This window comes from Corylus avellana, chromosome 1, assembly GCF_965113065.1.
Source record: "Corylus avellana chromosome 1, dhCorAvel1.hap1.2, whole genome shotgun sequence".
Taxonomy (NCBI): Eukaryota; Viridiplantae; Streptophyta; class Magnoliopsida; order Fagales; family Betulaceae; genus Corylus; species Corylus avellana.
The window spans coordinates 25600354-25612756 of NC_142490.1; positions in this window are offsets into that span (position 1 = coordinate 25600354).

Sequence of the window (12403 nt, forward strand, 5' to 3'; positions counted from 1 at the left end):
TTTTTCCATTGGTTGTCAAACAAGTCAAATTTTCTTTTAAATTAAAAAAATAAGTCAAGAAAACTATTCGGAGACATCCGGTACCTACCCTCAAAAAATCAAATTTATAACAATTATATTCTTAAAATTACTTTAACTTCCCAAGGAAAAAAAAAAAAACCTAAATGATTGTCAAATCGTGGAAGCCGTTAATTGTATTGTTATAGTCTTTAAAGGTTTTCTTCTCCATTGGTGCTTAAAAGAAGTAACTTTTTACCTCAAAAAGATATTTATTGAACCAAGAAGATTTGGAGACGTGAGCTATCGATCCTCAAGAAATCGAAGATGCATTTTATGATTACCCTTGCTTTGAGCTACATCGCCTTTTATGAAGTAATTGTGCGAACCCATGTAGAAAAACAAGACATTGGTAAAGTAAATATAAATTTTTAATTTTGTTGTAGGAGTTTGTAGGGGTTCAGATGACTTTTTTTCTTTCTTCTTTTTTTAATATTTTCACTTATATGAAAGGCATGAACATCAACCTGATGGTCAACGCTGATAAACATGTATGAACGCCAACTTGTTGATGTTGACGCTGAGAATACAACTTCAACGTCAATTTTAAAGTCGGCGTTTATGTGTTATTAGTTGATTTGTGTTTATACAAAGTTTGTGCTCCGTTTGTACTTGGCATACAAGCTGAAGATTTTTTGTTTTTTCCATTGGTTGTCAAAACAAGTCAAATTTTCAATTAAGTTAAAAAATAAAAAGTCAAGAAAACTATTCGGAGACATCCGGTATCAACCCTCAAAAAATCAAATTTATAACATTTATATTCATGAAATTACTTTAACTACCCATGGAAAAAAAAAAAATCCTAAATGATTGTAAAATCCTTGAAGCCATTAATTGTATTGTTATAGTGTTTGATGCTTTTCTTCTCCATTGGTGCTTAAAAAAAGTGACTTTTTACGTCAAAAAGATATATAAAGAAACAAGAAAACTTGGAGACACGAGCTATCGATCCTCACGAAATTAGAGATGCGCTCTTTGATTACTCTTCCTTTGAGCTACATCCCCTTTTATGAAGTAATTGTGCGAACCCATGTTGAAAACAAGATATTTGTAAAAGAAATATAAATTTTTAATTTTGTAGTAGGAGTTTCTAGGGGTTCAGATGACTTTTTTTTCCTTGTTCTTTTTTTTTTAATATTTTCACTTATATGAAAGGCATCAACGTCAACCTTACAGGCAACGCTAATAAACATGTATCAACGCCAACTTGTTGATGTTGACACTGATAATACGACATCAATGTTGATTTTAAAGTCGGCATTGGATGTGTTATTGTTTGAATTGAGTTTATACAGAGTTTGTGCTCCTTTTGTGCTCGGCATACAAGCCGATGATTTTTTGTTTTTTCCATTGGTTGTCAAAACAAGTCAAATATTCTTTTAAATTAAAAAAAAAAAGTCAAAATAACTATTCGGAGACATCCGGTATCAATTCTCAAAAATCAAAATTATAACAGTTATATTCATGAAATTACTTTAACTACACAAGGAAAAAAAAAAAAAAAACCTAAATGATTGTAAAATCCTACAAGCCATTAATTGTATTGTTATAGAGTTTGATGCTTTTCTTCTCCATTGGTGCTTAAAAGAACTAACTTTTTACCTCAAAAAGATATCTAAAGAAACAAGAAAACTTGGAGACACGAGGTATCGATCCTCAAGAAATCAAAGATGCGCTTTTTGATTACTCTTCCTTTGAGCTACATCCCCTTTTATGGAGTAATTGTGAGAACCCATGTTGAAAAACGAGATATTTGTAAAATAAATATAAATTTTTAATTTTGTAGTAGGAGTTTCTAGGGGTTCAGACGACATTTTTTTTTTTTTTTTTCATTTGTTGTCAAAACAAGTAAATTTTCTAAAAAATGGTTTAGAAAACTATTTGGAGATATCCGGTAACAATCCTCAAAAAAATCAAAATTATAACAATTATATTCATAAAATTACTTTAACTACCCAAGGAAAAAAAAAAAAAAAAAACCTAAATGATTGTCAAATCGTAGAAGCCATTCATTCTATTGTTATAGTGTTTGATGGTTTTCGTCTCCATTGGTGCTTAAAAGAAGTAACTTTTTACCTCAAAAAGATATATAAAGAAAAAAGAAAATCTGGAGACGTGAGGTATCAATCCTCAAGAAATCAAAGATACGCTTTTTGATTACTCTTACTTTGAGCTACATCCCCTTTTATGAAGTAATTGTGTGAACCCATGTAGAAAAACAAGACATTGTAAAATGAATATAAATAGTTAAATTTGTTATAGGAGTTTGAAGGGGTTTAGGCAAACTTTTTTTTTTTTTTTTTTTTTTTTTTTTTTTTTCACTTTTAACAAAGGCATCAACGTCAACCTTACGGTCAACGCTAATACACATGTATCAACGCCAACTTGTTGATGTTGACGCTGATAATACGACATCAATGTCGATTTTAAAGTCGGCGTTGATGTGTTATTGTTTGAATTGAGTTGACACAGAGTTTGTGCTCCTTTTGTACTTGGCATACAAGCCGATGATTTTTAGTTTTTTCCATTGGTTGTCAAAACAAGTCAAATTTTCTCTTAAATTAAAAAAAAAAGTCAAGAAAACTACGCAGAGACATCCAGTATCAATTCTCAAAAATCAAAATTATAAGAATTATATTCATGAAATTCCTAGAAGCGGTTAATTGTATTGTTATAGTGTGTGATGCTTTTCTTCTCCATTGGTGCTTAAAAGAAGTAACTTTTTACCTAAAAAAGATATTTAAAGAACCAAGAAAATTCGAAGACGTGAGGTATCGATTTCAAGAAATCAAAGATGCGCTTTTTGATTACTCTTCCTTTGAGCTACATCCCTTTTTATGTAGTAATTGTGGGAACCCATGTTGGAAAACAAGACATTTGTAAAATAAAAATAATTTGTTAATTTTGTGGTAAGAGTTTCTAGGTGTTTTGACGATTTTTTTATCTTCTTCCTTTTTTTTTTTTTTTTTTTTTTAATATTTTCACTTATAAGAAAGGCATCAACGTCAAGCATACGGTCTACGCTGATAAACATGTATCAATGCCAACTTGTTGATGTTGACGCCGATAATACGACTTCAACGCCAATTTCAAAGTCGACGTTGATGTGTTATTTTTTGATTTGAGTTTATACAGAGTTTGTGCTCCTTTTGTACTCGGCATACAAGCCAATGAATTTTTGTTTTTTTCCATTGGTTGTCAAAACAAGTCAAATTTTCTTTTAAATTTTTTTTAGAAAATTCAAGAAAACTATTTGAAGACATCCGGCATAAATCCTCAAAAAATCAAAATTATATCAACTATATTAGTGAAATTACTTCAACTACCCAAGGAAAAAAAAAACCTAAATGATTGTCAAATCGTGGAAGTCGTTAATTGTATTGTTATAGTGTTTGATGGTTTTCTTCTCCATTAGTGTTTAAAAGAAGTAACTTTTTACCTCGAAAAGATATTTAAAGAAACAAGAAAATTTGGAGACGTGAGTTATCGATCCTCAAGAAATCAATGATGCGGTTCTTAATTAGTCTTCCTTTGAGTTACATCCCCTTTTATGAAGTAATTGTGCGAACCCATGTTGAAAAACAAAACATTTGTAAAATAAATGTAAATTTTTAATTTTGTTGTAGGAGTTTCTAGAAGTTCAGACATCTTTTTTTTTCATTCTTATTTTTTTAATATTTTCACTTATATGAAAGGCATCAACGTCAACCATATGGTCAACGTTGAGAAACATGTATCACCGCCAACTTGTTGATGTTGACGCTGATAATACGACATCAACGTTGATTTTAAAGTCGGCGTTTATGTGTTACTGTTTGATTTGAGTTTATACACAGTTTGTGCTCCTTTTGTACTCGGCATACAAGCCGATGATTTTTAGTTTTTTCCCTTGGTTGTCAAAACAAGTAAAATTTTCTTTTAAATTAGAAAAAAAAAGTCAAGAAAACTATTCGGAGACATTCGGTATCAATCCTCAAAAAATCAAAATTATAACAATTATATTCATGAAATTACTTTAACTGCCCAAGGAGAAGAAAAAAAACCTAAATGATTGTAAAATACTAGAAGCGGTTAATTGTATTGCTATTGTGTTTGATGCTTTTCTACTCCATTGGTGCTTAAAAGAAGTAACTTTTTACCTCAAAAAGAAATTTAAAGAAACAAGAAAATTTGGAGACGTGAGTTATCGATGCTCAAGAAATCAATGATGCGTTTCTTAATTAGCCTTCCTTTGAGCTACATCCCCTTTTATGAAGTAATTGTGCGAACCCATGTTGAAAAACAAAACATTTGTAAAATAAATGTAAATTTTTAATTTTGTTGTAGGAGTTTCTAGAAGTTCAGACGACTTTTTTTTTCATTCTCTTTTTTTAATATTTTCACTTGTATGAAAGGCATCAACACCAACCTGACAATTAACGCTGATAAACATGTATGAACGCCAACTTGTTGATGTTGACACTGATAATACGACAACAATATCGATTTTAATGTCGGCGTTGATGTGTTACTGTTTGATGTGAGTTTATACAGAGTTCGTGCTCCTTTTGTACTCGGCATACAAGCCGATGATTTTTAGTTTTTTCCCTTGGTTGTCAAAACAAGTAAAATTTTCTTTTAAATTAGAAAAAAAAGTCAAGAAAAAACTATTCGGAGACATCCGGTGTCAATCCTCAAAAAATTAAAATTATAACAATTATATTCATGAAATTACTTTAACTACCCAAGGGAAAAAAAAAAAAAAAAAAACCTTAATGATTGTCAAATCATAGAAGCCGTTCATTGTATTGTTGTAGTGTTTGGTGGTTTTCGTCTCCATTGGTGCTTAAAAGAAGTAGCTTTTTACCACAGAAAGATATATAAAGAAAAAAGAAAATTTGGAGACGTGAGGTATTGATCCTCAAGAAAAAAAAGATGCGCTTTTTGATTACTCTTCCTTTGAGCTACATCCCCTTTTATGAACTAATTGTGCGAACCCAAGTTGAAAAACAAGACATTTGTAAAATAAATATAAGTTGTTAGTTTTGTGGTAAGAGTTTCTAGGGTTTTTGACGACTTTTTTTTTTTTTTTTTTTTTGAATATTTTCACTTATATGAAAGGCATCAATGTCAACCTTACAAACAACGCTGATAAACATTTATCAACGCCAACTTGTTGATGTTGCCGCTGATAATACGACATCAATGTCGATTTTAATGTCGGTGATGATGTGTTATTATTTGATTTTAGTTTATGCAGAGTTTGTGCTCCTTTTGTACTCGGCATACAAGCCGATGATTTTTTGTTTTTTCCTTTGGTTGTCAAAACAAGTCAAATTTTCTTTTAAATTAAATAAAAAGTTAAGAGAACTATTCAAAGACATCCGGTATCAATCCTCAAAAAATCAAATTTATTACAATTATATTCGTGAAATTACTTTAACTACCCAAGGAAAAAAAAAAAAAAAAAAAAACCTAAATGATTGTAAAATCTTAGAAGCGGATAATTGTATTGCTATAGTGTTTGATGCTTTTCTTCTCCATTGGTGCTTAAAAGAAGTAACTTTTTACTTGAAAAAGATATTTAATGAAACAAGAAAATTGGAGACGTGAGGTATCGATCCTTAAGAAATCAAAGATGCGTTTTTTGATTACTCTTCGTTTGAGCTACATCCCCTTTTATGAAGTAATTGTGCGAACCCATGTTGAAAAACAAGACATTTGTACAATAAATATAATTTGTTAATTTTGTGGTAAGAGTTTCTGGGTGTTTTGACGACTTTTTTATTTTCTTTTTGTTAGTTTTTGTGTTGGCTTAATTCAGTTCCAAAATGCAGAGGCTACTATTTACGGGCTCAAACACTGATATAGATTGCTCAGAATCAAATCTTCACCGTCTATAATGTAGATTCATGTGTCGTGAACGTCCTTGCAAAATTTTAGCTCAATCGGACCACAATAGCCCATTACTCGGGGCTATTGATCAAGGCTGTACATCATTTCCAAAATGCTGTTTCATCCATTGCATGCCCAGTCCGGACAGGCCTTCCCTGTGTCCGGACCGCATTTCCAGAAACTTTATTTTTGCTCCGCAAGGCCGTGTCCGGACAGCCCATTAACCTGTCCAAACACACCGTACCTATTATGCCCAAAAACGTGTTTTTCGTGGGCTCATGTCTAGGGTTCGATGTACTGATATATATACATTATTATAGAAGAGGGAGGCACGAATTTTCGCCCCCTGAGAGTTCGTCAGAGGCTGTGCTAAGAGAGATCATATGTGGTGAGCGTTAAATTGAATCTCTTAGAGTTTTAGTTATTCCTTTTTATAAATCTATGGTTGAGAAGTCTATCGGAATGGTCCGGTAAAGGAGAATCACGTTAAAGAAGATTGTGCGCAAGGAGGCGAGTTATAGGCTTGTCTATCTTATAGAGCCAAGGTCTTGCAAAGGGTTGTAAGTGTTCCTAGTGTCTGTAAGCTCTGGATAATATTTTAATAGTGATTTTCTGGGTTTGGCTGCCCCATAAAGGTTTTACTTTTAGATCGGTTTCTAAAAGGTTTCCTCTTCGTAACCAAAATATTTGTGTCTGCCTCTTTATTGCTTTATATATTTTGGGTGATTGAATTGTTTATTGTTTCATAGTATTAATTCTGCATACATTGTGATAAACAAGTTTTTAGAGTCGGCATAGCGTTTTTCAACTGGTATCAGAGCGGGTTCACTCTGTTTGGATTAAATTTCTGAGTGAGATCTGTTGACTCCTGTTTGCTATGAATACTTCTCAAGGGGAATATGATCTTATAAACTCCTTCAACAATTTGTTGGAAAAATTCACTCTTTTGAGACATCAATACACAAATTGTTTGGAGGATTTTCAAGATCTTAAACATGTGAGAGAATCTATTGTAACTAAATTGTCTGAATCACATGCTTTAATTGATTCTTTAAAATCTGAAAATCTTGTTTTAGGTTCTAAAGTTGGTTTTTTAGAGAATAAATTAAAAGAGTCAGAAACTCAATTGGAAAAATACTCTAGCAATTCCCTTGAGAATATGTTGCATACTCAGAATTCTGATTGTGATAAATCTGAGTTAAGTTTTAGTTGTCATGTTGCTTTGTCTTCTAACAATAATTCTACTTCCGAGATAATATTTATTAAATCAAAAAAAGTAGAAGACTCTTTGGTTAAAAGAAAAACAGCAGCTGTCTCGACCTCACAAGGTAAGGAAGTTAAGAAAATTCATATTGAACCTTGTGTATCTTACCCTAAGTATAGAGTCCTCCATCCTCCAAGGAATCTACCTCCTAAAAGGTTTATCCCTACTTGTCACCATTGTGGAAAAGTTGGTCACATTCGACCCAACTGTTTTAACTTGAAACCTCATGTGTATAAAAATAAAAATTATGTTTCTAGGAAAGAACCTTTGGGGTTATGCACAATGATGATGGGAGGTTTGTCTATATTAGACAAGATTGAAAATGTTCATGTCTCTACACCTTCTTTCAAGAAGGTTTGGGTTAGGAAGGATTATACCATTCACCCATTGAGGGAGAGTGGTAGTGATTTCACCTAAATTTAGGTGAGTAAATAACATGTCTAGGAATGATTGTTTTACTTATTTTTGAAAATCAAGAAAACTATTCGGAGACATCCGGTATCAATCCTCAAAAACTCAAAATTATAGCAGTTATATTTATGAAATTTCTTTAACTACCCAAGGTAAATAAAAAAACATAAATGATTGTAAAATCCTAGAAGTGGTTAATTGTATTACTATAGTGTTTGATGCTTTTCTTCTCCATTGGTGCTTAAAAGAAGTAAATTTTACCTCAAAAAGATATTTGAAGAAACAAGAAAATTTGGAGACGTGAGGTATCGATCCTCAAGAAATCAAAGATGCGTTCTTTTGATTACTCTTCCTTTGAGCTACATCCCCTTTTATGAAGTAATTGTGCGAACCCATGTTGAAAAACATGACATTTGTAAAATAATTATAAATTATTAATTTTGTTGAAGGAGTTTCTCGGGGTTTAGACGACTTGTTTTTCCTTTTCATTCTTCTATTTTTAATATTTTCACTTATAAGAAAGGCATCAACATCAACCTTACAGTCAACGCTGATAAACATGTATCAACGCCAACTTGTTGATGTTGACGTTGATAATACGACATCAATGTCGATTCTAAAGTCGGCATTGATGTGTTATTATTTGATTAGAGTTTATACAGAGTTTGTGCTCGTGTGCTCGGAATACAAGCTGATGATTTTTTGTTTTTTCCATTGGCTGTCAAAACAAGACAAATTTTCTTTTAAATAAAAAAAAAAAAGGTCAAGAAAACTATTCGGAGACATCCGGTATGAATCGTCAAAAAATCAAAATTATTGCAATTATATTCATGAAATTTGTTTACCTACCCAAGGAAAATAAATAAACCTAAATGATTGTAAACTCCTAGAAGTGGTTAATTGTATTACTATAGTGTTTGATGCTTTTCTTCTCCTTTGGTGCTTAAAAGAAGTAAATTTTACCTCAAAAAGATATTTGAAGAAACAAGAAAATTTGGAGACGTGAGGTATCGATCCTCAAGAAATCAAAGATGCGTTCTTTTGATTACTATTCCTTTGAGCTACATCCCCTCTTATGAACTAATTGTGCGAACCCATGTTGAAAAACATGACATTTGTAAAATAATTATAAATTATTAATTTCGTTGAAGGAGTTTCTCGGGGTTCAGACGACTTTTTTTTTCTTTTCATTCTTCTATTTTTAATATTTTCAATTATAAGAAAGGCATCAACATCAACCTTACAGTCAACGCTGATACACATGTATCAACGCCAACTTGTTGATGTTGATGCTGATAATACGACATCAATGTCGATTTTAAAGTCAGCGTTGATGTGTTATTATTTGATTAGAGTTTATACAGAGTTTGTGCTCCTTGTGTGCTCGGAATAGAAGCTGATGATTTTTTGTTTTTTCCATTGGTTGTTAGAACAAGTCAAATTTTCTTCTAAATTAAAAAAAAAAAAAATGTCAAGAAAACTATTCGGAGACATCCGGTATCAATCCCGAAAAAATCAAAATTTTAGCAATTATATTCATGAAATTTGTTTAACTACCCAAGGAAAATAAAAAAACCTAAATGATTGTAAAATCCTACAAGCGGTTAATTGTATTGGTATAGGCTTTGATGCTTTTCTTCTCCATTGGTGCTTAAAAGAAGTAACCTTTTACATCAAAAATATATTTAATCAAACAAGAAAATTTGGAGACTTGAGGTATCGATCCTCAAGAAATCAAAGTTTTTTTTTTTTTTGATTACTCTTCCTTTGAGCTACATCCCCTTTTATGAAGTAATTGTGCGAACCCATGTTGAAAAACATGACATTTGTAAAATAATTATAAATTATGAATTTTGTTGAAGGAGTTTCTCGGGGTTCAGACGGCTTTTTTTTTCTTTTGATTCTTCTATTTTTAATATTTTCACTTATAAGAAAGGCATCAACATCAACCTTACAGTCAACGCTGATAAACATGTATCTACGCCAACTTGTTGATGTTGACGTTGATAATACGACATCAATGTCGATTCTAAAGTCGGCATTGATGTGTTATTATTTGATTAGAGTTTATACAGAGTTTGTGCCCCTTGTGTGCTCGGAATACAAACTGATGATTTTTTGTTTTTTCCATTGGCTGTCAAAACAAGTCAAATTTTCTTTTAAATTAAAAAAAAATAAAAAAATGTCAAGAAAACTATTCGGAGACAACCGGTATGAATCCTCAAAGAATCAAAATTATAGCTATTATATTCATGAAATTTGTTTAACTACGCAAGGAAAATAAATAAACCTAAATGATTGTAAAATCCTAGAAGTGGTTAATTGTATTACTATAGTGTTTGATGCTTTTCTTCCCCTTTGGTGCTTAAAAGAAGTAAATTTTACCTCAAAAAGATATTTGAAGAAACAAGAAAATTTGGAGACGTGAGGTATCGATCCTCAAGAAATCAAAGATGCGTTCTTTTGATTACTCTTCCTTTGAGCTACATCCCCTTTGATGAAGTAATTGTGCGAACCCATGTTGAAAAACATGACATTTGTAAAATAATTATAAATTATTAATTTTGTTGAAGGAGTTTCTCGGGGTTCAGACGAATTTTTTTTTTCTTTTCGTTCTTCTGTTTTTAATATTTTCACTTATAAGAAAGGCATCAACATCAACCTTACAGTCGACGCTGATAAACATGTATCAATGCCAGCTTGTCGATGTTGGCGCTGATAATACGACATCAATGTCGATTTTAAAGTCGGCGTTGATGTGTTATTATTTGATTAGAGTTTATACAGAGTTTGTGCTCCTTGTGTGCTCGGAATACAAGCTGATGATTTTTTGTTTTTTCCATTGGTTGTCAGAACAAGTCAAATTTTCTTTTAAATTGTTTTAATAAAAAAAGTCAAGAAAATTATTCGGAGACATCCGGTATCAATCCTCAAAAAATCAAAATTATAGCAGTTATATTTATGAAATTTCGTTAACTACCCAAGGTAAATAAAAAAACATAAATGATTGCAAAATCCTAGAAGTGGGTAATTGTATTACTATAGTGTTTGATCTCCATTGGTGCTTAAAAGATGTAAATTTTACCCCAAAATGATATTTGAAGAAACAAGAAAATTTGGATACTTGAGGTATCGATCCTCAAGAAACCAAAGATGCATTCTTTCGATTAGTCTTCCTTTGAGCTACATCCCCTTTTATGAAGTAATTATGTGAACCCATGTTGAAAAACATGACATTTGCAAAATAATTATAAATTATTAATTTTGTTGAAGGAGTTTCTCGGGGTTCAGACGACTTTTTTTTTTTTTTTTTTCATTTCATTCTTCTATTTTTAATATTTTCACTTATAAGAAAGGCATCAACATCAACCTTACAGTCAACGTTGATAAACATGTATCAACGCCAAGTTGTTGATGCTGACGCTCATAATACGACATCAATGTCGATTTTAAAAAGTCGGCATTGATGTGTTATTATTTGATTAGAGTTTATATAGAATTTGTGCTCCTTGTGTGCTCGAAATACAGCCTGATGATTTTTTGTTTTTTCCATTGGTTGTCGGAACAAGTTAAATTTTCTTTTAAATTAAAAAAAAAAAAAAAACGTGAAGAAAATTATTTGGAGAAATCCGGTATAATTCCTCAAAAAATCAAAATTATAGCAGTTATACTTATGAAATTTTGTTAACTACCCAAGGAAAAGAAAAAAACCTAAATGATTGTAAAATCCTACAAGCGGTTAATTGTATTGGTATAGTCTTTGATGCTTTTCTTCTCCATTGGTGCTTAAAAGAAGTAACTTTTTACATCAAAAATATATTCAAACAAACAAGAAAATTTGGAGACGTGAGGTTTCGATCCTCAAGAAATAAAAGTTGCGTTTTTTGATTACTCTTCCTTTGAGCTACATCTCCTTTTGTAAAGTAATTGTGCGAACCCTTGTTGAAAATGAAGACATGTGTAAAATAAATATAAATTTTTAATTTTGTTGAAGGAGTTTCTAGTGGTTCAGACGAATATTTTTTTTTTTTTTTTTTTAATATTTCCAGCTATATTAAAGGCATCAACATCAACCTTACAGTCAACGCTGATAAACATGTATCAACGCCAGCTTGTCGATGTTGGCGCTGATAATATGACATCAATGTCGATTTTAAAGTCGGCGTTGTTGTGTTATTATTTGATTAGAGTTTATAGAGAGTTTGTGCTCGTTGTGTGCCCGGAATACATGCTGATGATTTTCTGTTTTTTCCATGGGTTGTCAAAACAAGTTAAATTTTCTTTTAAATTAAAAAAAAAAAAAAAAACGTGAAGAAAATTATTCGGAGAAATCCGGAATAATTCCTCAAAAAATCAAAATTATAGCAGTTATATTTATGAAATTTTGTTAACTACCCAAGGAAAAGAAAAAAACCTAAATGATTGTAAATTCCTACAAGTGGTTAATTGTATTGGTATAGTCTTTGATGCTTTTCTTCTCCATTGGTGCTTAAAAGAAGTAACCTTTTACATCAAAAATATATTTAAACAAACAAGAAAATTTGAAGACGTGAGGTATCGATCCTCAAGAAATCAAAGTGCGTTTTTTGATTACTCTTCCTTTGAGCTACATCCCCTTTTATGAAGTAATGGTGCGAACCCATGTTGAAAAACATGACATTTGTAAAATAATTATAAATTATTAATTTTGTTGAAGGAGTTTCTCGGGGTTTAAACCACTTTTTTTTTTTTCTTTTCATTCTTCTATTTTTAATATTGTCACTTATAAGAAAGGCATCAACATCAACCTTACAGTCA